This window comes from Canis lupus, chromosome 11, assembly GCF_003254725.2.
Source record: "Canis lupus dingo isolate Sandy chromosome 11, ASM325472v2, whole genome shotgun sequence".
In the NCBI taxonomy this organism is placed as follows: domain Eukaryota; kingdom Metazoa; phylum Chordata; class Mammalia; order Carnivora; family Canidae; genus Canis; species Canis lupus.
Window position 1 is genome coordinate 3,777,284 of NC_064253.1, and position 21,008 is coordinate 3,798,291.

The 21,008-nt window shown below is 42.8% G+C and overlaps 1 long non-coding RNA gene across 4 annotated transcripts in view; it reads left to right on the forward strand.

Annotated features, from left to right (window-relative positions):
* LOC112659708 (uncharacterized) overlaps positions 1-21,008 on the forward strand; it is a 52,695-nt gene that overhangs the window by 16,095 nt on the left and 15,592 nt on the right. For 3 of the 4 annotated variants that reach the window (XR_003136457.3, XR_003136455.3, XR_003136456.3), the window contains 3 exons: positions 7,002-7,304; positions 14,735-14,872; positions 14,957-14,992. This is a non-coding gene — a long non-coding RNA (uncharacterized LOC112659708). Of the gene's footprint in view, positions 1-7,001; positions 7,305-14,734; positions 14,873-14,956; positions 14,993-17,124; positions 17,611-21,008 lie in introns of those variants that run through there. The other variant, XR_007413875.1, reaches the window with a different exon arrangement.

The following is a 21,008-nucleotide window of genomic DNA, read 5'->3' on the forward strand; positions in this document are numbered from 1 at the left end:
CATATAGGAGGCCCCTCCCATGATGCCAAGGATGGACCCTTTTCTTCCTAGAATGAGGCCACCTTTTGGGAGGCCACATGCCAATAATGTCTGTGCCCCCAGTGATGAGACCTCCCACCTGTCCCATGATGGTGCCCACTTGGCCAGGAATGACTCTACCAGACAGATAAGGAGAGACAGGAACTTCTGTATACCATTTTTTATAATACTTGTTCTACCTCACCAGGAATCATGGTGCTGTGACTCTGGGTGTTTTCTAACAGCGTGACAGGGAAGACTTGCTCCTCCTTCCTATCAAAGAATAATTTTGGTAGGGGAGTAGTGGGACACCCCCCCAAATAAAAGAAAGCAAGCAATTTTATTTGTGTTGTGAAATGTGAAAATAAAGTTGTCCACTGTTTTAGTTAAAACAAAATTTTAGAAATATGAGTGCAACTGGACTGGCATTTTTAAAAAATAATATTTTATTTATTTATTTGACACAGAGAGAGAAAGAGAGCACAATCAGGAAGAGTGACAGGAAGAGAGAGAGGGAGAAGGAGAAGCAGGCTTCCTGCTGAGTGGGAAACCTGACCTGGGGCTTGATCCCAGGACTCTGGGATCATGACCTGAGCTGAAGCCAGATACTTAACTCAACTGAGCTACCCAGGTGCCCCTAGATTGGTATTCTTAAAAATATTTGTGTTTTTCTTTTTTGTCTTTTTCCATGTATTTTTCTTCTACACCTTGTGGGATTCATATGGCTGAGGTGAGGTATTCATAGGCTATTGTTACAGTAGGCCTATAAAGAATATAGGGAAGCATTAACATTCAGTTTCTGCTACTGCAGACAGAATTTTGCAGGAAATAGGCAAGACAGACTTTATTGAGGAAGAGGCAATTTTCTCAAATTTTAAGCATATCAAGAACCAAACGGGGAGAATTGGACCAGAGAGAGTATCAGAGTTTCTCCCATAAAAGTAAACAAAAATCCCCATGTATCTATGATGGCTATTCCATGAGACTTGCTGCTCTGAGGATGGAATGAATTCCTATTTCCTGACTGATTGTGGGATGGGATGGAGTGATAGAGGCAGGGTAGGTAGGGAGTGAGAGACATCCCAGCCTTTCCTCTCTGGGCTGAAATATATTAAATAATATGAAGAGAATGCCAAGGGCAGAGAGCTGCATTCTTGATTGGTATTTTGGTGTTGAGGGTAGGGGATTATTTGTAATTTGTTGCAGAAGCCATATCAAATTATACTTGGTGACTCAGAAGTGTTAGGCATAAAAAAGGGACCTGAGCTTTGTGTTCCCACTCTCTTTTGGTTAGTGGGGAGCCTAGAAGAGATCTAGAAGCCTCCAAAATTCTCTAGGCAAGACACAAAATTTTGCTAAGAGTATAGCTGAGGAATTTCCTCTAGGTTGAGGCAGAGGGTAAGGGAGTCATCATGTGGTTGAAGGCTGTAAAGCAGAGCCCCTGGGCCAGGGTCACCCAGGAGACACATGCTAGGGAGGAAAAATTTTCTCCTACCCTTCAAAATTCTTCTGGCTGGTTTAAGAATCGAGTTGACATTGGTACATTAATTTTGTACTTATGGGGAATCCACATAAACTTGAGATTTCCATCCAGAAGCTGTGTTCAAATAAATGAGAGGTTGTCTCTTTAAAAAAAAAAAAAAAAAAAAAAATAAACTTGAGATTTCAAAGACAGTAAGGCAAAATGAGGTATATATATGTCAACCTGAACTAAGGGGATGGGAGGGGGGTGGAAGGGATCTGGAACTTCAAAGGAAGGAAATGCAATTCACAGGAAGATAAAAGGAGTAAATGTTTGGTAAATAAATGTTTGCTGGGCCACTCAGAAACAATGAGACAGAGAGAGGACTTTGGTCAAACAGGCCCTGGTAGGTTCCTCACTGTACCACACGTTGTTCATATTATAACGTAGAGATCAATGGTGATAAGTCTCCTCCTGGAGGAGATCCTCTAACCCTAAATTCTTTTAGGTGGTTAAAGTTAAGGTGGTTAAGATCAGGGCTTCTTGTGGAGTCTTTTGGGCCTTGGTTGTTTTTAGCTTGAAATAATCAGCATGCCAAAGTGGCACATTTTGGGGTGACTTACCCTTGTCCCTAACACACACAAGACTTCCAGGGGCCAAGTAAGCTAGTCCACTAGGGGGGTTGATGTAGAGATCAGAGAAGCAAAAGGATACTACCCAGATCATAGGTCTCTTCTCCAGTGTCATGAGTGAGTGCCCCATTTGAGAGCAGGAGTGGCAGATGGAAGGATTTCTGAAAGCCCGGCCTTGTCCCAGCCTGGGAGTCTCCAGCAGAAATCTGGCTCTATCTCCGGCGTGATCCTGGCCAGAGGATCTGCCTTGCAGTCTTCAAAAAAGAAATACCTCAAAGAAATAGCTCAAAGTCTCAGACAGATTGCTAGATTGCACTAAAAATGTAAATGTTTTCCATCTGCTACTAGCTGGTGGGTGCTTGTGAGCACTATCAGAATTATAGGCAATATAAAAAAATGTACATTTTCTCTGCTCATCTGAGTGAAGGGTGAGAAATTTATAGCTCCAAGAAATCAATAAAACACTTAAAAAACCCGAACTATATAGTGTGCCAAATGATAGTCACAACATTTAGGGAAAGAGAACCCTTGTGACAGTTTGAGACATTTTTGAATTCTAGAAATGTGTTGAGAAAATGGTATATGCCCTAGGGGTTGATTCTGACTGGTATCTTACCAGGTAGGGAGTAATAGCTACTATTCCTAAGGCAGGTGGATGCAGAGGTGAGAGCATAGGCACTGGGTTTCACACCTGACTCCACCATTCTCTTCCCTGGAGCTTGGGGAAGTTGCTGGACTCTTTTGTCTTCATCTGAAGGTGGAAGGATCCAACGGCTTCTTTGAGTGGTATTCATATGCATAAATTGTTTAGTAAGTGCTCATAAACATTCACTCTCATTAAAAAAAATGTGAACTGTTGCCTTGTGTGAGATCATAAGCTAGAGGGAACTGCCTGGGAGTAGATAGATGGTGAGTGTCCTGAGAGAGGGGCTTCTCTGTGAGTGTCCTGGGTCTGTGTACTTGGCAGTATTTTTTTCTGAAATGTGCACATTCTTCAGTAGATGGTGGATCATGATTTCACTTTGTTAGTAAAGAGCAAAGAAAAAAAAAGACAATGATATGAATGGGTCATTAGCAAGAATCCTGTTGGTTTGATCATATTAAATGCCACTTTCAAAGGTCAGAATACACACATGAAACATAATAAGCGGGTTATGGATTAGCTTAGTATACACATTTTTAATGTCATAGTAGAGTTCATTGCAGGGCTAGTTATAATTGTCTCCAATATTTAAGTATTCCCTGTAAGTTGGTTTCCATTTCTTATGCACGAGTGTATCTGAATCTTTGAAAAAAAATTCACTGTATGATCTCTCTTTTTAAAAATCATTTTTGGGACTCCTGGGTGGCTTAGCGATTGAGTTTCTGCCTTCGGCTCAGGGCATGATCCTGGAGTTTCAGGATCAAGTCCCACATCGGGCTCCATGCATGGAGCCTTCTTCTCCTTCTGCCTATGCCTTTGCCTCTCTCTTTATGTCTTTCATGAATAAAGTCTTAAAAAAATAAAATAAAGGAAATGTTTGATTTTAAAATCAAAGAGGGAGATACCTGGCTTTCCCTTGTCTCACTAGTCCTGTTTGAGACCCAAGTGTTCTTTGTGAAAATGCATTTTCAGTATAGTACATTTAATTTTTAAATTTTTTGCATTAAAAAAATTTTTTTAAAGAAAAACTTCCACTTAAAAAAAAAAAGAAAAACAAAAAGAAAAACTTCCACTTTTTTTTCCCCACCCCCCACCAGCCTGGAGCATGTTGTGGCATAGGCAGAGGGAGAAGCAGGCTCCATGTGGGGAGCCCGATGTGGGACTCGATCCTGAGACTCCAGGATCATGCCCTGAGCCGAAGACAGATGTTCCACTCCTGAGCCACCCAGGTGTCCCCTTAAAAAAAATTTTTTTTAAAGATTTACTTATTTTAGAGAGAGTACAAGTGGGAGGGACAGAGAAAGGAGGGAGAGAGAATCTCAAGCAGATTCCACGCTGAGCACAGAGCCTGATGCAGGGCTCTGCAATCTCAGAGATCATGACCTGAACTGAAATCAAGAGTCAGGTGCTTAACCCACTGTGTGACCGGGGTGCCTCTATTGTTCCAATTTTAGATTTTGTGCTGTTGAAGCGAGCACACTATCATGATCTCTTCAAAGTAGTGGGCTCTCTCAGTTTTCCCACAATTTCTAGGTTAAGAAAATAAATTTCTCTTAGTTGTAATAAAACCACCTCTCTCAAACACAAGAGTTTTTCTTGGTTATTTTATCAAAGAAAGAAATGAGGGAAGCATATTTTTATATCCATGATGCATACTTGTCTTTAAAATGAGATCCTTTGGGGGTGCCTGGGTGGCTCAGTGGTTAAGCATCTGCCTTCTACTCAGGTCATGATCCTGGAGTTCCAGGGTCAAATCCCAGGATCAAATCCCAGGATAGAGTCCTGTATCAGGCTCCCTGCTCGGCAGGGAGTCTGTTTCTCCCTTTCCTCTTTACCCTGCATATGCTCTCTTTTTAAAAAAATATTTTATTTATTTATTCATGAAAGACAAAGAGAGAGAGGCAGAGACACAGGCAGAGGGAGAAGCAGGCTCCCTTTGGGGAGCTTGATGTGGGACTTGATCCCAGGACCCCGGGATCACGCCCTGAGTCAAAGGCAGAGGGTCAACCACTGAACCACCCAGGTGGCCCTGCTCATGCTGTCTTGCTCTCTCTCAAATAAATAAATAAAATCTTAAAAAAGAATAAATTAGATCCTTTGAAAGTGACCTGGCAAATGAAATCAATTATTTGCAGAAGCATAGAAAACACTGTTCTTTCTACCTCAATAATAATAATAAAAAAAAGATGATTTCTTAAAACGGCTGCATGCTGTCTCTCACTGTGAAACTCAAAGCTCTCTCTCCAGAGCTAAAGTTTGGGGATTCTTGTCTGGGACAGAATTTCCCAGCAAGGCTTCTGTGCTTTCCTGAGGTGTGGTTGAGCACAGCACAGAATATGGGTATTCTGGGCCTTCCTTTTCACTGGGGAATTAAGGAAATAAGCTCTAGATGACTAGTCATTTTCAACTGAGTGGTTGTATGCAGCATACTTCCTAGGAAGAAGGGAAAAAAGAAAAAGGAAAACAAGCAGACAAGATTGCCAGACAATTCTTCCCGCATCTCTTGCATTTCTGCCTGTCTTATGACCAGAGGCACTGAGAGACTTTGTTTTGGGCTATGTTTACAGTGATGTTTCTGTAGCAATACCTTTGAAGACAGAAGCAGTATCTCCCTCTGGAACCCAGAGCTGGCATGTTTACTGTCCTTGTAAATGCTGGGCTCCTGCAACATACCTGTTAACCTAAAATAAAGAGTCACAGTGAGAAGCAAATGTGCTTTTACTTCTGATAAGAACTGTAGTTTGTAGAGCACAGATTTAAGTAGAAATCCAAATAGTGTCCTGCTTGTAGGGTGAAAGCAAGAGCGTTTTTTGTTGTTGTTGTTGTTGTTTGTTTTTTAAGATTTATTTATTTCAGAGAAAGAGAAGAGAAAGTGGGGGAGGGGCAGAAGGAAAGGGAGAGAGGACAGATAGCAACTTCAAGCAGACTCCCCGATGAGCAGGGAGCCTGACGTGGGGCTCGATCCCATGACCTTGAGATCATGACCTGATACAAAGCCAAGAGTTGGCTGCTTAGCTGACTGAGCCACCCAGGCAGCCCAAAAGCAAGAGGTTTTTATGAGGAAAAGGTACAAGGGAAAAGCTTTCTATGTGTGTTAACAGCTAAGCTCCTCTGGGTTTTGCATTGATTCTATCTTTAGAAAGTCGACAACGATCAATCCTGTGATCAAGATATTCATTCTTTCACTAACTTTCCAGGCAATTGTTTAAAACAAATGCTCTTTTGCCCAGCCCAGAGATGGGGAAGTAAGTTTCTCCATTTTAAAATGGTTCCGGTCATGTCAACTTTTCACACATTTCCCTGTGTGCAGGTGTCCCCTGACTCCCCCTGCATTGCCCTTTGGGGTCTGGGGCTCAGGGAATTGGCATAAGAAAATGCGAATAATGGGGTGCCCGGGTGGCTCAGTCATTCAAGCATCCGACTCTGGATTTCAGCTCAGGTCATGATCTCAGCGTCGTGGGATCGAGCCTCCAGTTGGCTTCGCCTAGGAGCCTACCCTCCTCTCCCTCTCCCTGTGCCAAACTACTTGTGATCATGTGCACTCTCTCTCAAATAAATAAATAAAATGCAAATATTTTGGCAGCTGCCATTGCTGTGAGTGACAGGTGTTTTGACTCTGACCCGAGAGTTTTGTGTCCTCTTGTTCCTGGTGGGAGAGTCTGTGTCATGTGAACAGAGGTCTTGGTTCTTGGATTCTCTGTGAAAAGATTAACTTGGGGATCGATGTTCAAATCAAGACAGCCAGAAGGAAGGTAGCAAGCACAGAGCAGTTTACTGAGGACAGTATACTCCGGAAGGGAGAGTAGGCAGGCCCAGAGGAGGCACCTGCTCCAGGATTAGGAGTATCTTTTCTTCTTACGTTTGCAGAGGTCATGGATTATAGCTGGGGCGGGGTGTGTGTGTGTGTGTCTCCCATTGAGGTTGTTTCTAGTCATCTACAGGGCTCCTTCTGGTGGGTGGGAAGGGAGCTTTTGGCCCTACAAAGTTCTTGCCAGAGCTGTCATGGCCATCTTTCCCCGCAAGGAGTGCGTGTGCTGAAACCATGTAAATGTGTTATAAAGCAGCTGTAGGTTACCCTGGGGGAACAGATGGAAAAGGACAGCACATGTTCTGCACCTGTGACTCCTGTTCTGTCAGCCCCAGTACTTGGAAAATGTAAGGCCAAGACCTTAAAAGCCACAAAGTTAGGATGCTGTGCCCTCAGGCTGCTAATGTGTCACATATTTATCACCGCCTTTGCTTCCAGCTCCTGTCTAAGTAACTGCCGACTGTCTCACTCTGCCGGAATCCTCAATGGTAGCCACTGAGTGGATCCTCCAAGGTTACCAGAAAAGGAAGTTGTGCATGTGGGGCAAGCAGTGACCAGACGTCTGCTCCTACGATGTACAGTAGTTCCAGATCTGTGGCCCTTCCCTCCTCCTGATTTTCTTGCTTAGCTGCACTTCTTATCCGAATCCTAGTTATCCCTCATGGCTGGGCAGATCTTTCCCACCCAGCTGTGGCATTGGACCTCTTAGTAGCTCACTCCTGGAAACATGCATTGTATAAGGTAGGCACTCAATAAATAAAGGTTGACAACGTCTTTGCTCTGAGTTCTCCTGTGTCCTCTAGCTGTACGACTTTGGAAGACAGAAGAGTATGATATCTGGGATTTTATGAAAGTCTGTAGCAAATATTAAAGTATAATGTAAAAGTCTCATAAATCTAGTCAATGCATATTAAAATGAATAGTGTTAAGTAGTTTGTTACTGGTGTCAAACTTCTAATGTGGAGAATCTATTTTACATTAGATACAAAATCCTTCTTTTGGTAAATATAAACTGTGTTCTAATTTGTTCTGGGCTTTTGGATCATGCAACATCTTTTGGTTATATCTGTGCTGAGAACTTTAAGATTTAGTGTGAGTGGAGACATGCATACTGGGAAATATTTTTACCTAAAATATTTGACTAGAATGAAGGCAGATTTAGTTAAAAATTAACAAGGAGGGGCAGCCTGGGTGGCTCAGCGGTTTAGCGCCTGCTTTCAGCCCAGGGCGTGATCCTGGAGACCTGGGATCGAGTCCCACGTCGGGCTCCCTGCACGGAGCCTGTTTCTCCCTCTGCCTGTGTCTCTGCCTCTCTTTCTCTCTCTCTGACTCTCATGAATAAATAAATAAAATCTTAAAAAAAATTAACAAGGTTGGATGCCTCGGTGGCTCAGTGGTTGAGCATCTGCCTTTGGCTCAAGTTGTGATCCTGGGATCTTGGGATCGAGTTCCGCATCAGGCTCCCTGAGGGGAGCCTGCTTCTCCTTCTGCCTGTCTCTGCCTCTCTCCCTCTGTCTCTTTAATAAATAAATACAATCTAGGGATCCCTGGGTGGCGCAGCGGTTTAGCGCCTGCCTTTGGTCGAGGGCGCTATCCTGGAGACCCAGGATCGAATCCCACGTCGGGCTCCTGGTACATGGAGCCTGCTTCTCCCTCTGCCTAGGTCTCTGCCTCTCTCTCTCTCTCTCTGTGACTATCATAAATAAATTAAAAAAAATTAAATACAATCTAAAAAAATTAATAAGGAGAACGGGAAGATGGGTGATGTAGGAGCTAGTTTAACTACAAGTGTGGTTCAAGGTGAATTTCTATTTGTAAAAAGAGACAAAGTATCTACCTGAATGTATTCAGCCTCAGGACCAATGCTGTGCCCTAAAATTATCTTGAAGATCAGGGGCCTCATTCCAAACCCTCTCTCTTGAAAGAGAAGGAATAGATTCCATCCCTTGCTTTTCTTCTCTGGGGTTAATATTTTAGAGACTTTAAATGTTTAATAATTCCGGAACGCCTGGGTGGCTCAGCAGTTGAGCATCTGCCTTTGGCTCAGGGCATGATCTTGGGTCCGAGAATCGAGTCCCACATCGGGCTCCCTGCAGGGAGCCTGCTTCTCTCTCTGCCTGTGTCTCTGTGTCTCTCTGTGTCTCTCATGAGTAAATACATAAAATCTTTAAAAAATAAATGTTTAATAATTCCTTTTAGGAATTTGAATGTTTAAATTCCTTTTAGGAATTAGGGGAATTCTTTGAAAGTGATATATAATTCAAATAGGTACAAAGCTTTACTCAAAGGAATTAAATCTGAAGCCACTTGCCTTTGCCTTTGGCAGAGATGTGCGTACTTGAGGCAGGGACAAGCAGATTTGTGGGTCTCTAGGGTGAAGGCTATTCTTAGTTCTTAGAAGCAAAGCCTCAAGAAAAACATAACCAAATAGCCAAGAAGATATTCTTTTGTTTTACTTTTGTAAAACAACTGTATTTTATTTTATTTTTTTCACTTTTATTTATTTTTTATTTTTATTTTTTTCATCTTCATAAATTTATTTTTTATTGGTGTTCAATTTGCCAACTTATTGAATAACACCCAGTGCTCATCCCGCCAAGTGCCCACCTCAGTGCCCGCCACACAGTCATCCCCACCCCCCGCCCACCTCCCCTTCCACCACCCCTAGTTCGTTTCCCAGAGTTAGGAGTCTTTCATGTTCTGTCTCCCTTTCAACAACTTCATTTTAAATGTATGAGAAATCACAAGGGAAACATTTCCGAGTTTTAATAAACAAACAGAAAAAGTAGACTGGAGAATTTTGAACTTGAAAGTTAGTGAAAATATACAGAAACAAAGAGCTTTTAAGAAAGAAGTGTCTCCCAAATTTTGTTGCATGTCAGAAGACTTGGGGAATCCTTGAAAATTACACAGTTCTCACTTTCAGATACTGTAATTTAGTGGGCACAAGGTGTCACCAGGGAAGCACCATGTCAAAGAGTATCTCCTCAAAAAGATGCTTCATGATCTGTGACAGGTTTGACAGACATTAATTACCTGTAGTGGGCTCACTGGTGGTACCCCCATAGATATGTCCATGTCCTATGTTACCTTATTTGGAAAAAGGATCTTCACAGAGATGTGATTAAATTAAGATCTTGAGGGATCCCTGGGTGGCGCAGCGGTTTGGCGCCTGCCTTTGGCCCAGGGCGTGATCCTGGAGATGCGGGATCGAATCCCACATCAGGCTCCCGGTGCATGGAGCCTGCTTCTCCCTCTGCCTGTGTCTCTGCCTCTCTCTCTCTCTCTGTGACTATCATAAAAAAAAAAAATAAATATTAAAAAAAAAAAAAGATCTTGAGAGGGGAGATCATCTTGGATTATCTGAGTGTGCCCTAAACCAATGACAAGTGTCTTTTTAAGAAGGGGGCAGAGGGACATAAGTCACAGAAAAGGAGAGAAGGAGAAAGCCATGTGACCACAGAGACAGAGATTGGAACGGTGTACCCCAAGTCCAGGAATGCCAATAGTCAACAGAAGCTGAAAGAGGCAAGGAATAGAATCTTCCCTAGAGCCTCTGGAGGAAGGATGGCCCTGCCAGTGTCTTGATTGCAGACTTCTGGCCTCCAGAGCTCTGAGAGAATACATTTCCATTGCTAGAAGCCACCCAATTTTTGGTGATTTGTCATGGCAGCTGCAGAAAACTAAGCTATTACCTAATGCTGCTGTAGCAGCAAACAGATGCTAAATGAGGAATAAAGTTGATAAATGCAGGCTTCGTGCCATAAATGCATCGTAGCCAGAGGGCAGCTTTGTAATCGCAGGCTCAGATGTCTCTACTGAGGGAGCTGGGCTGGAGTAACAGCTGGGTGGACCATTGTCTGCTAAAGGGAAAGCTCCTCTACCTTGAGTATCCTTTTACTTTTGTATTATTTGGGACTTTTTCAGGTGTGACCAAAGGAAAAAAGTCCATCTGGCCTCCCCCAAACTGGCAGGTGGACGATTGATTGAGGGATCCTAGTGGAAGGCACAATGGCTTCATTAGGGGATCAAACTCTGGAAATAGGGTAGAATTTCTTTTCATCTTCCAACTCTGTCCTCTCCACTTGGGCTCCACGCTCAAATGAGCTCTGTCCTTTGAGGGCGGCTACAGATTTTATGTCCTCACAACCATATGGCCTCTGACTCCAGGCACTTTATTGAGGTGGGAGGGCCAGATGCTAATTGCTTGATTGATGGCAGTGGTCGGCAGGATACTGGATTGAGCCACGGTGAAGAGTACCCATGTCTAGATATGTTCCTGAGCATTTGAGTCTGTCTCAAAGACAAATTTTAATGACTAGGGTTCTGATTCATTGTAATTTCTTCTAGCAGATAGAACATTTTAGTCTTGGTCTTCAGTTAGCATTTGGAAACACTTTGGGAGCATGAATTTGGCTTTTTGGGGCTTTATTATCAGATTCCATGCATAAGGGAGTTTGTATAGCATTAGTCTTTTGCTGTCTGACTTAATTCACAAAGCATGATGCCCTCAAGATCCATCCATGTTGTCAAAAATGACAGGATTTTCTTTCTTTCTTTCTTTCTTTCTTTCTTTCTTTCTTTCTTTCTTTCTTTCTTTCTTTCTTTCTATGGCTGAGTAATGCTCCCCTTAATATTTGAAGGCATTATTCAATTGTCATGAATCTTCTGGTGTTCCTGGGAAGTTATGATGACATTTTGATTCCTTATCTTTTGTTTATGACATTTTCCTCTCTGGAGGCTAATACTTGAATGAGCCCATTCTATATGGAAAGTCATGTCATTTAGCTCTGGGAAAGCTTTTTATGGAATTATTTCTTTAATAATTTTGTCTCATATTTTCTGTTTCTTTTGTTGTTGTTGTTGTTCTTAAAGTCAGATGCTGCACCTTCTAAACCATGCCTCCAACTGCCTTTCCTCTCCTGCTTCCTGTGTTTTTCTGTTTTTGCTGTATTTTCCAGGACATTTTTCTCAATTTGATTTTCCAACCTTCTGTTGATTTTTTAAAATTTTGTTTTAAATTTCCAAATTCTCTGTTTCTTGAAGCAACCCATCCTTGTTTCTTGAAGTCATCTCCTACTTAGGATATAGATGATTATTTTGTTTAAGTTTTTCTTTTGCTCTGTGGCCTTTCTCTCGTCTGGTTTGCCTCTCACATTGGAAGCTTTCCCCAAGTTGTCCATTCATCTTTAAGTAAGGCACTAACAAGCTGATGTAGGCTCTGTGCATGGGCAGGGCCTGTCTATTGGTGGCTTCAGTATAGGATGATTTGGGGGGGGTTATTTATAAGGGGACTCCCAAATATCAGACTGTCCCCTTTACCTGGTTGGTTTCTCCAGAAAAGAATTCCATCTCCTGCCTCGAGTGGGGGTGATATAATCCCAGATTCCTGGGTGCTGAATGGAGGAAAGCGGTAGAGAGATCCTATAGATCAGTACATGGGCTCTTAATAATTCCGTTGTTTTGTGCCTATTTTTGTTTAGGATGTCCCTACATCCAGAATCTTTCAAGTTCGATTCTCCAGAGTCTTTCAAAGTCTTTCATTTCAGAATCCCTCTACATGATCTTAAACATTATGGAGACCTCCAAAGAGTGTTTATGTTGATTATATCAATTGATACCATGTTGGAATTTAAAACAGAAATGTAAAGAGTAGTTATTAATTCATTAAAAATAACTATAATAAGCACATTGTGTTTTAATATAAACACATGTTTATGAAAAACAGTTAAAATTTCTAAAATGAGCAGTTTAGGGAGGAGAGTAGCATTATTTTATAGTTTTGCAAATTGTTTAAGTGCCTAGCTTAAACAGAAGACAGCTGGAATCTCATATCTGCTCTGCATATATTCTCTGGAAGACTGCACTCTTGACTAATGAGAGTAAAAAAGGCAAATAATATTCTGGCATTACTGTAAAGATAGCTATGACTTTGTAGACCTCCTCAAGGTGTCTTAGGGACTCTACATCGTAAGAACTGCTGTTATCAGAAGCAAACTTTCCTCCTCCTGCTGGGATGGGAATGGGTTGGCCATCTGTGCAAGTGGGGGAAAGGATCCGGGGTCTAAGTGCTTCTTAGAAACGAGGTTCCCTCAGTCCTCTGACCCAAGCTTCACCCTCATCCCTAACTTCTGCCTCCTCACCTTGGTATCTGGTGTATCTGGTGTATTTAATTTCCAAGACTTAGTGGAATTCTACAGGATTGATTGCCTTGTTTTCATTCATACCCTCCTTTACAAACTCAAAAGTTCCCGCCCTTTCCACTCTGCTAAGTCACTGTGGTGCTTTGAAAGATTTCGTTTTATTTTTTTTAAAGTAATCTCTACAACTGACTTGGGGTCTGAACCTACATCCTCAGGATCAAGAGTAGCATGCTCCACTGACTGTGCTAGCCAGGTTCCCCAATGTGGGGCTTTTTAAAAACATGTCTGCAAATACCTTGACATTTCTACCAATGAAAGGTGGTGGTAGTGAGGTCTGTGTTTTCTCTTCTCAAATATGGGCCAACCTCAGTGGCTGGTTGACCAGTAGAGTGCAGTGAAATAGTATGAAGTGCTAGATCAGAAAAGATAGACCTTCTGTTTGGTTCTGTTGAGACACTCATCTTTGGATCTCTGAGTTGCCATGTGAGAAGTCCTGGGCTGCCATCCTCTGAAGAAGCCCAGACCATATGGAAACATCACATGCAGGCATGCCAGCCAACAGCCCAAACTGAGGTCCCTGCCAGCAATCAGCATTCACCTCCCAGACATGAGTCACAAAGCCTCCAGATAGTTCCAGACCCCAGCTGTTGAATCACCCCAATTTCTGAGTCCTCCCAGCTGACGTCTCTGACATTATGTGGAATGACAAGCTGTTCCTGTCCCTGCCATGTCCTTTCCAGATTCTTGACTTGCAAAATTGGTGAGCACAAAAAAAAAATAGTTGTTTTAAGTTGCTAAGTTTTGTGGTAGTTTGTTACACCACCATAGATAACCAGAGCAATCAATGACCACTCATTCCTCTGTTCACCATCTTCTAGAATTTTCTTGTGATCACTCATCCATTGTCTTTTTATATTCTGTCCTTTTGTTTGTTGAACCCCTTTATTCCTTAGTGTTATTTTGGGGATTTGGGCAGGTGGTGGAAAAGAACACCTGTTCAATTTGCAGTGTTTTGATGGGTGACTTTTCCAAGTGTCTTTTATTCCACTGAAGTACATTTCAAGAGCGTTTCCATTTTAACCATAGTCTGGCTGCAAATTAGTGTCTCTGTGAGTGGGTATGCCTGTGTACTCAAGGAATATATTTATTTGACCTTCCTGAGGAAAAGTTAGAAGAGGAGTGACTACCACATAAGAACAGTATGCTTACTGTCAAACATGCCCATGATATTCCTCTAAAGCTGAGGTGCTTTTGCTCAAACTTGTTTCCCCACACCCTTGGTACTTGAGGATGGTGTATGTATTCTTGACTTGTTACACAAATAGTAACAGAAATACTCAAAACCTCCGACAGGAAATAGTCAATTATATTTTTATGCACTGAACTGTACCTCCTCAAAGTTCATATGTTGAGACCCAAACCACTACCCTCCCCACCCAGTACTGCAGAATGTGGCTGTATTTGGAAACAGGACCTTTAAAGAGATAGTCACTAAGTTAAAATGAGGCTTTTAAGGTGTGCCCTAATCCAGTTTGACTGGGGTCCTTAAAAGAAGAGGAAATTTTATTTGTTTATTTATTTATTTATAAGATATTTATTTATTGAAGAGAGAGAGTGCACAAGTGAGGGGGAGGGGTAAAGAGAGGGATAAGCAGACTCCTCACTGAGCAGGGAGCCCGACACGGGACTCGATCCCAGGACCCTGGGATCAAGACCTGAGCTGAAGGCAGATGCTTAACCCACTGACACCTAAGCACTCAAGCAGGGGAAATTTAGACGTATGGGGAGACACCAGGGCTGTGTGTGCATAGAGAAAAGACTGTCAGGATGCAATGAGGAGTGGTCATCTGCATGCCAAGGGGAAACCAAACCTTCTGGCACTTTAATTCTGGACTTCTAGCCTCCAGAACTTCGAGAAAAAACATTTCTATTGTTTAAGCACCCCCTCCTGTGGTATTTTATTATGGTAGCACAAAAAAAAAAATTAGCAACTGATACCAACATTAAGCATGGCTGCTTTCTCTGTAGGTCCCAACACCTGACAGATAACAAAGATCAAATCAAATCGGATCAGATCAAATGGAATCCAGTGGTGTTTGTCGAGCTCTTTGAATGGAGTGGTATGCAGCAGCGCCTCCCAAATGGTGCCCAGGGGAAATCAGCAAGGTACATCCTGCTGCCCATCAGGTGAGATTAGGCTGATGGGGCTAATGCAGCCTGTTTGATCATGTTTCTTTTTCTCCTGTTTAGGAAGAGATGAACATCCAGAATGACTCCCATAAACAGGTATATTTAACTTTCTCTAGCTAGTATCCAAGGCACTTCCTTTAAATTTTTAATTCCATGGAGATTTTGCTCTCCAGTGTCAGAGTGTACTCCTGAGGAACTAGCTCTTCTGAATTAAAAGAAGAATAATGCCACACAGGCTGATCCAGAGTGTGAAGAGGCAAAACCCAAGGAAGGAGAAGGTGGGAATGATCTAAGAGCCCAGGTCCTGTCTCCCACACAGGCTCTTCTCTCCATCTTGGAGGGTCCACCGTTTCTATGTGTAAGGACTCTCTGTCAAGAACGTCTTCCTGGACTCCACCTGGTCAGCCAGGGAAACTTTTAGTTGGTCCTTATTCTTGGATCTGATACCACTTTGTGAAGCCTTCTCAGTCCTGCCACCCTGCCACTTCCTCGGCTTTTTCTCAAAAAAGTCAGGCAGTTACTTTCATCACTGTTGGCCTGGGTATAGTTTTTAAAGACACTGTATATATAAAATAGAACCGTATTTGTTTAAAATTGAATTTAACATTTAACTTGAGCCCCATTCAGTTAATTCTGAGTCATCCTACTTCTATTTATGTATGTATGTATGTATTTATTTATTTATTCAATTTGTCAACAAATAACACCCATTGCTCATTACATCACGTGCCCTCCTTAATGCTGGTCACCCAGTTATCCCATCCCCCCCACCTCCTCCCCTTCAGCAACTCACAGTTTGTCTCCCAGAGATAAGAGTCTCTCATGGTTTGTCTCCCTCTCTGATTCTTCCCCACTCAGTTTCCCTTCTTTCCCTTATGGTCCCTTGCATTATTTCTTTTATTCCACATAGGATTGAAACTATTTGATAGTTATCTTTCTCCGATTGACTTATTTCACTCAGCATAATACCCTCTGTTCCAATGTAAATGATAGGTATTCATCCTTTCTGATGCGTCCTACTTTTTTTTTTTTTTTATAGGGAGGGAAAGGGGCATCTTATTCTGGGGTCATTGGTCCATATTGGCATGTGGCTATCTTAATCCCAATGGCTCCTTCCTGCCTGTCTCAGTCATCAGCTTCCATCCTTGCTGGCATCCATGAAACATGGGCTTTCTCGAATGGATTCAAGTGGAAGTTCCAGAAGATAGTCTCTCCTTCTTCAGTTTGACTGACCTCAAGACTTCTTTAGGTGCTTGGGCTGTCTCTGCTACACAGAGCCTCCACAGGGTCAGGTCAAGGAGACTTGTGATGCTCTTTCAAGCTGTAGTGGGTTATGGGAACTCAGTGGTGGCTGTCTTAAGCTCTCTCTGTCTGGTAGCCACGTCACTTCTAGGTTTCACTTAGGAAGTGAAAGTTCAGATTTTGTCCGATCACACATCCCCACATTTAATGGTGGACATTTTCAGGTCCTTTTCAGGTCCCTTTTCTGCTGAAGAGGGCAGAGGCAGTCATCAGGGCCACAGTTATTGGGGCCAGTCTCTGGTCCTCTTGCTTCCCTTCCGACTGATGATGCAGCTGAGACAGCCCCTGGCGTGGTGAGAAATTTTCATTGCAAGTAGTCACCTATGAGTCTCATATCTGGACTTGGAAGTACCAAAGCAAATAATTAGAATCCTTTGTTCCTGGGCTGTCTCTGACACTCTCTCTCATGTTCCTTCACTCTGAAACAATGGGCACAAATTGTGACTTCTATTTCTATCAAGTATATTGTGTGTGTAGGTGTGTGTGGCTTGTTTTCTTCATTTTTTGAGGTTTTGTTTTTGGAGATCTAGGTGTACTATTTTTGCTCCTTTTCCTGTTTTCTCTTTCTGGATGATTAAAGTTCATATATGACAACTGGAGAAGCTGCAAGATGTCCTTGAGAGTGTAAGTCAGATTCTGAGGCTGGCAGGGCAGGAGACAAAGAGGAGCCTAGGTACCTTCATGGAGCAAAAATCCCTGCCCTGGGCTGCCTCCCCTGAGACAAACAGCCCTACGCTTGGATTGTTTTATATGAGAGAGTCCTCCTTTGTGTTTAAGCTCCTAGTTTTTCTTTCTTTCTTTCTTTCTTTCTTTCTTTCTTTCTTTCTTTCTTTCTTTCTTTCTTTCTTCTTTCTTTCTTTCTTTCTTTCTTTCTTTCTTTCTTTCTTTCTCTTTCTTTCTTTTAAAGATTTATTTATTTATCATAGATACAGAGAGAGAGAGAGGCAGAGACACAGGAGGAGGGAGAAGCAGGCTCCAATGCCGGGAGCCTGACGTCGGACTCAATCCCAGGACTCCAGGATCGCGCCCTGGGCCAAAGGCAGGCACTAAACCGCTGAGCCACCCAGGGATCCCCTAGTCTTTTTTCTTTAAGTAGAGCCAAATCTACTTCTAAGTGATATTGCTACCCTAATCATTTCAAACTCGAGTTAGTAAGTACCGGGTAGATGCAAAGGGAAATGGGACCTCATTGCTACTCTCAGGGATTCCACAAGCCTGTGTGATGAGTAAAAACCTGCACAACTCACGCTGCCACAAAGTCAAGTAGGAAGAATGCAGACGGATGTGCAAGATGCTGTAGGTGGTTCAGGGTGAATGACATATAAGTGTAGCATGGAGCAAAAAAAGGGGGAAGACTTGGGAAAAGATGGAAAAGGAAAGATTTTTTTTTTGGTTGTTTTGTTTTGTTTTTGGTTCTGGCTGGAGACAGGAAGGGAAGGGTTTTCTAGGCCGGGGGCGGGGGGAGGAGGGTGGCGTGGTACCTGTTCGAGAAATGTGCCATGTTGTCTAGTTTGGCAACATTCCCGTGTGGAGAAGGGCAGGAAGAGATGAGGGTGGACAGGTAGCCCAGGTATGTGGAATGCCTGAGTAGCAAGGCAGCTGAAAAGTGGTGATGAGCTTCCTTTTTTTTTTATTTCCCTGTTCTTGATTTTCCACTCACTCAGCCAAAGTGGAGCCAAGTGGCTCCTTGGGAGCAGAGAGGTTGGCATTCTGAGAGTTAAGATGGAAATGAAAAGCCAGTGTTAATATTTAGCTAATGAAACTCAAAACAGAATTTAGCAGCAAGACAATTAGCTTGGAAGCCAAGTTTTGTCTTAAAAGGAAGACAGCTTTCTGACTTCCTTTATCAGGTGGAGGACAGATGCCAGAGGCTTCAGGTCATATGATTCTGCTACAGTGTTTAAAAGATTCCCTTTCAGGGCCTGTCTAGGCCTGGAAGCTTGATGCCCATCTAGGAATCAAGAAGGAGACAGAATGGGGCTTCCCAACCTGTGTGGGTTAGAGGCACCTTCCAACCTTTGGTCTTCAGGAATACCTGGTGTGACCTGACATAGCCATGCTCCTTGGCTGGTAGCTTCTGGACATGAACAGTTTTATCTGGGATTTAAGCAAAATGAAATTGGGCACTCTCCCTGTGCTTGGCCTAGGAGATGCTCTACACTTGCACATGGACTTCAGTAGCTGGCCAAGGGGTAGGGAGTGTTGCTGTCCAGGTGGACACATGGTCTCTGATGCTGCGGGGGATTGCTCTTCCAGGGTGAGCTCAGGACTGTGGCATGCAACTTGAAGGCCTGAGGTCAAGATTCAGAGTAAGTGGGGTTGGAGGCATAGCAGGAGTTCTGGTAGACCTCTTGAGGCTATTTTCCCATATAGCAGATACTTTTGCCCAAGTGTAACAGATGCACCCTTTTAGAGTGCCCATGCTAGGAATGCACCAGGCTGCTCTCACAATGCATGAGCCTCCATCTTATTGCATGTTTTATAAACATTCACAATTTAATAAATTTCCCAATACTTGGCCTTTTATTTATTATAATTGCATATTATAAAAACAATGCAATAAATTTTTCAGAAAGCCACGTGTAGATGTCCCCAGATCTCCAGTTTACCTCAGTGTGCAGTACAAATATCACCACATTTTGTGTTTGTTATGAAAAAGAATTGGAAGCACTGATCTAGAGGAAGAAAAGTCTGAGGTCCCGCCATCCCTCCTACAGAAGGGGTGAAGGGAAGCCACATAGGTCAGGCATCAGGAATTTTAAAGCTGTCCAGATGGGTAGGAGCTAATGGCAGTCTGGGGTGACAAGAGAGAGATTACCATGGGTAGGGCCTTCTACACTGGGGTCAAGCAGCTGGGACCCAGAGGTAGTTGTTCATACAACACCCCAAAGAGCCAGATGTGGCAAATGACACTTTGCAGCAATGATCAGAGTGGATCCAGAGGATGCAATGGTGACCTGAGGACTCCTCCCTGCTGCTGCCAGGAAGGAACAGTAAGTCCCTCTTATATACACAGTGGCCATCTTGGGGAAATTGGAGATGAGGGAGCAAAATCTGAAAGACGGAAAATTTGGTGGAAGGGTCTATGTCATCCAAAAAAGATCATGGAAACTCACTGAACTTTGAAGAGGCATTTAAATCAAGTTATTTAAACTGTCTGAAACAAAAGCAATTAAAATATTATTAATTGCAAATTTAAATTATCCATGCAACTCAGCTAAGTGGGAGCTTGAGGTGAAAGATCAGGCCGGCCTTCCAGAAAGAAGAAATTAAGCTTTCTGGTCACATGTGAAAGCAGTGTGAGCAAATGAGCATCCTGTACCCACTGAGGAGTTAGACTTCATTTGGTCTGCAATGGGGGGAGGGGGCGGGCTTTGAGCATTTGTTGGTAGCCTCGGCTCTCTGTGTTCTATCTAGATCGTAAATACACCTTCTTGTCCCTTTTACTCACTTGTACTTTCCAAATCTGTCCAAGCTGGACTCACTGCTCTTGGAAAAAGACCCATCTTTGCTCTCCTCAACAACTCAAAGTAAAATCTCTGGTTAATGAAAATTGTTAAGTTTTCTGGTTAAGGGGGATCCCTGGGTGGCTCAGCGGTTTAGCACCTACCTTTGGCCCAGGGTGTGATCCTGGAGTCCCAGGATTGAGTCCCACATCAGGCTCCCTGTGTGGGACCTGCTTCTCCCTCTGCCTGTGTCTCTGACTCTTTCTCTCTCTGTCTTTCATGAATAAATAAATAAAATCTTTAAAAAAAAAGTATTCTGGTTAGGAAATAATCTGGCCGCATGAATATGCTCATTGGAGTTTTTATTTCAGTTCCCACTATCTACCTTTTCTTCCTAAATTTTAAAATATACTAAAATACATTAGGTAACAGAATGGTGATGAATCTCCTTACACAAAAGTGGCTATAAGTAGAGCCTGTTTAAAAAACTGGCATTGAGACATCACCAAAAGCATCTTCCTGGGCCTGCAGAAAGGATTTCCGAAATGGCATGTGATACGTTAATTCTGACTTACTGCTTCCCACATACCTTGGAATATTTTTTTCTTTTTTAGCTGAAATCATTGGATGATTATTTCTAACGTGAAATGCTTTCCTATCATCAGACGTGCATTGTGACATACTCTCATTTATGTCTCTTTGGTTGGTAATCCCAGGGATGAAGGCAAATAAACATGAAAGCAGAAAAATAAATGGGAGTGAGGGCAGGCTGTTCATTGACGGTGTTGGTTTGTCTTGGCTTCTCCCTTGCCTGACATCACACTTTTGCTCAGAATCCTGCTCTTCCTCCTGCTGTGTTCAGCTTCTCCCTGGAAGGCCCTTTTTTTTTTTTTTTAAGGTTTTATTTATTCATGAGAGACATACACAGAGAGGCAGAGACATAGGCAGAGGGAGAAACAAGCTCCCCATGGGGAGCCCGATGTGGGACTCGATCCCAGGACCCCAGGATCACTACCTGAGCCAAAGGCAGATGCTCAACAACTGAGCCATCCAGACATCCCATCCTTGGGATGCTTCTTAATGTGTATTCCTTCTCTTGGGACACTCACATTTTTAAAAAAGATTTTATTTATTTATTTATTTGAGAGAGAGAAAGAGAGAGAGAAAGTGAGAGCATGAGCAGGGGGAGTGTCAGGCAGAGGGAGAGGGAAAAGCAGGGACTCTATCAGAGACCCTGGGATCATGACCTAACCTGAAGGCAGAATCAACTGAATCGCCCAGGTACCCTGAACACTCACATTTTAATCACATACTGCGTGGGAGTCACCTAGGAAATGTACTTTGTGATTTTAAAAATGCCTATC